The sequence below is a fragment of the Phytophthora infestans genome, genomic scaffold (assembly GCF_000142945.1).
Source record: "Phytophthora infestans T30-4 supercont1.23 genomic scaffold, whole genome shotgun sequence".
In the NCBI taxonomy this organism is placed as follows: Eukaryota; Oomycota; class Peronosporomycetes; order Peronosporales; family Peronosporaceae; genus Phytophthora; species Phytophthora infestans.
In genome coordinates this window covers 262,209-266,607 of record NW_003303736.1, presented here as the reverse complement: position 1 = coordinate 266,607, position 4,399 = coordinate 262,209, and positions in this window count along the sequence as shown.

Genomic DNA, 4,399 nt, shown 5'->3' with positions numbered 1-4,399 from the left:
GCTCACCCACGGAAGATCCTGCCAAGATGTGAATACATTGCCGATTCAACCGAGGCGGGGCGCCCTGGGCAAATTGTAGAGGTGCTTATTCAGAACACTCTTATGGACAGCAAGGATAACTACAAACCTATCGTGACTCATCCAAATCCCTCTGATCCAAATCCTGAACATACACAGGTCGAAGTCTTCTTCGATAGCATCAGCAACAACCTGGGGGTCCATACCGCGCGGAGCGAAAATCAAGAAGTCCATGTTCCGAGCACGAAAACACGTATTGTACGGGTGCACAGGTGGGTCCGTCAGCCACCAAGCTCGCCAGGGATCGGCTAGATCCACGTCGTGCGCACACTGAACCAATCACCGGGACCCACGAGAGGTTGACCGGAGAATAGTGAGGAACGGACGGATCAATGTATACCTCAGCATCTACAAAAGGAGCAGGCTAGCCGCCGAGCTTCTGTGTGACCGCCGAGTAGAGCTGGTCGTAGACAGCGACAACCAATGACCGTAGCGTGCCATTACGGCGCTTGGGCTCGAGGTTTGACACCTGCCAAAGCGCGTTCCCTTCTGTGAGCTCAGCAGTTGTGGCTGTCGGATTCAAGTCAGGGTGGATGACCAATAACGTGTTTGACTCGACGATTCAGTGGCGACGCTCGTAGAGCGCGACGAAGAAAGGTGTCACTTCTTTATAGACTGCCCGCCGAGTCCAAAGGACTGTCGCCACGAAGCTTTACCCCCATATCCCCAAAAACCTGCATCAAGGTATGAGATCGAGTCTGCGAAGCCAGGCACCGCCGAGCGTCCTCCAGAGCCGACGAGGAAAAGAAGAAGGGAAGCTCGGGAGGCTTCCGTCGAAGACGCTGACAGGGATGCCTTGGATCGAAGACAACCATGAAAGCTCGTACTACTTCAAGAGAGCAAGGTGTAGGCGGTACACGACTCTTACCACCGACGAGTTCCAAACTGTCGCCACGAAGCTATACCCCCATATCTCCAAAAACCTGCATCAAGGTATGAGATCGAGTCTGCGAAGCCAGGCACCGCCGAGCGTCCTCCAGAGCCGACGAGGAAAAGAAGAAGGGAAGCTCGGGAGGCTTCCGTCGAAGACGCTAACAGGGATGCCTTGGATCGAAGACAGCCGTGAAAGCTCGTACTACTTCAAGTGAGCAAGGTGTAGGCGGTACACGACTCTTACCACCGACGATCTCCAAACTGTCGCCACGAAGCTTTACCCCCATATCTCCAAAAACCTGCATCAAGGTATGAGATCGAGTCTGCGAAGCCAGGCACCGCCGAGCGTCCTCCAGAGCCGACGGGGAAAAGAAGAAGGGAAGCTCGGGAGGCTTCCGTCGAAGACGCTGACAGGGATGCCTTGGATCGAAAACAACCATGAAAGCTCGTACTACTTCAAGAGAGCAAGGTGTAGGCGGTACACGACTCTTACCACCGACGAGTTCCAACTGCACCACGACGGTCGATGTGTCCAGTAAAGTGTTCTAACAACGTGTGGAGCTGAAATGCATAAACGACACTTCACGGAGTTGAGCCATGTGAAGAGTCAAGCAAGAATCCTTGGAAACCGCTTGCGAAGCCCGGATCCGCAACGTCGCCCATGGGAGAGTGAGAGCGCGTGGCAGAGTAGCTGGAGCTAGTCGTGGGATACGCGACACAGTCGAACTCGGTTGAGACGGAGCAGATGCTACAAGGGCCACACTCGTCGAAGAAGCGTCCAACGGAGATTGAGCCGGAGCCACGTCAGATGTTGGTACTGACTGTAGATACTTGTGGTGTCGGTGCTTCTTGTGGTGCTTCTTGCTGGACTTCTTTGACTGGCGACCAGTAGGACTCGACGAGACATGACGCTTGCGGTGCAAGTGTTTCCCCGAAGCCAATGCTGGGGTGGAACGTATCGCTTCGTCATCAGAACCAATTGATGAATCTCGGGAAGTATGGCGATAACTCGGCGACGAAGATGCATCACTCATCTCATCGTCGGAGCCGAAGATTTTTGCATGAAGGCTTTCTTCTTGGCAGAAGGATGGACATCCTCATCCGCCAAGTCAGAACCTGAAAGGCTACCCGCCGAGTTCTCCGACAGATATGGGATCCGAGAATGACCCGAGCGCAAGACTCGCAGAGCCCACGGACGGTGCAGAACCATCACCAGGCCTTAAGACCTCGTCGTCAGAAGCGTCAACGTCCTCTAGTAGCTGGGCGGCCACAGTGCGAGCAGTCGCAACAGACCTCCGGATGGGACGCCCCGAGGGTGACGTCAGCGCGGCCGATCTCGCAGGGAGAGACGGTCTGGGAACACCACTCGCAGCCGAAGTCACAAGGTCAGTCGGTGTGGTAGGCACACTAATACCTCGGGACGGAGCGACCTCAGCCGAGACGGGAGGTGACCGAGAACTAGACGATAACCGGGTGTGCATAGTTCCCGTTGACGCGATGCTTGGAGGAGCGCTCGACTGGGGCAACTCGGCTAAGCTAGGACAGGTCGATCAGCCAATCTACCTGAGGTCAGGCTCGGCGCTCGGGTCACCACGGACGGTGGAGATCCGGAAGAAGATAGACCAGAACTCAGCGGCAGTGAAGCCGTGACATTGGAAGAAGCCACCGATGATGGTAGCGTAGTCGTGACTGACGACGTCAACAGATTACCAGAAGGCGGCGGCTCTGCGAGAGTCGACAAACCAGACGCAGGAACCGTGTCGTCGGCGGGCATATGCAAGTCAAACTCAAACTCAGCCTCGCTCAAAGCTTTAGCCTCGCCTTCCGAGCGAGTGGGGACGGCTGGTTGTGTAGGGGAACTCAACTGAAGATGACGAACCTTCTTCCGCCGAGTCCGGCGTCGAGACTTACCGGCGCGAGATCTGTCTTTGTCGGGCACGGTCGGCTGGGGAGAACTTGAGCACAAGGGAGCACTGATGGCATCGTGGTCCTCTTCCCTCCGGAAGTGGACAAGCGTACGCCTGAGACGGAGGCGGCGCCGGCGAACGGTGACGAGGACCAGCAGCAGTGGGAGACTTGGGGTTCGCATGTCGCCGAAGTCGTTGCGTAGGTGTTAAGTCGGCCAACGGAGCACGACGAGCTGGGCGAGGCTTGGCGTGGGTTGACTCACAGCCGTCGCTGAGCTTGCAAGAACCGCAGCCAAGTTCACCGAAGGGGTCATAGAAGAAACCGGAACCCCTGAAGACGCGGAAATCGGTGGGTGAACACTGGGAGCAACAGCCGGTCCAGCAGCAGAAACCGGAAGCACCGCTGGGGCGCCCCGACGAGGATGGATTATCAACTCTAGCTGTCCGGACTCGCTAGCGGGGATGCTGAGAATTTCGAGGAAGCGATACTCCAAGATGTGACACAACCGGGCGCTCAGACGAAGGGTGATCACCGTGATCAGTAGCGAGAGAGTGCACGCTGTCGTCGTCATGCTCGCTGGGCACTGGCGTGTGCCCTACCACGACCACAGGAGCATCGTGAGTGCTCCCGGACTCGGCCTCGTCCTCAATTCCCGAATTGAACTCACGCTCAGCGAACCGCGGGTTCGGCCGGCTGTCTGAAGAGACCGAAGGTGACGGACTGCGGCGCTTGCTTGCACGCTTGCTCGCAGCCGCGTCACCAATTGAGCTGATCGCCTCCGAGGCCACCTTAGTAGCCTCCTGGAGTGCAGAGCCTTTGCCGCGAGGCTTAGTGCTCTTGGCTTGCGCCTTTCCGGTAGAAGCCTTGGAGCGTGTTTTCGCACCGCTCTTCGCAGTGTCACAAGGCATGCTAAAGGTCGATGTGGAGACCGAGGAGAAGAGCGCTCAAAGCTGCTCGAGGCTCTAACTGTAAAGTGAGCCCCCGCCGCGTTCGCGCAGCCAAGTCGATGTATTTCAACTTTGAGAATGAGAGTTTGTGACGTACACTTACTCATTCTGATTGGTCGGTAAGCCGAATTTAAGTGGGGGAGGATGTAACGGGGTACGTAGCCCCAAGTGTACCCTTAATTACATGAAGTGTGACACATCACACTCTGGGATATCTGGTACATGGTCGTCCGAGGCCAACCATTGGCTGATGACATAGATTTACTATAGGTGACTTATCGTTTGTTTATTTAACTCAAGCTTATAAATATTGAATTTACAACTTACCTTAATGGTCACTTCGCTCCCTATGACAAAAGGGACCTGTGAACTACTGTTCACTGAGAGTTTGTAAACTCTCGGAAGCCAGGTTCCTTTAGCGCAAGGTGCTGTGTGACCCCGTCACACATTCCTCCCCTTGTGTCAATAGTCTCTGCCTTTCCTTTATTAAGCGTTTTGATTACGACTCGGGTTCCACAAGACCAGAAGCAACTTCGCCAGTAGCTGGGCCTTGCGACCTATCTCCACCACTACTCGAAGAACTTCGCTGCGAC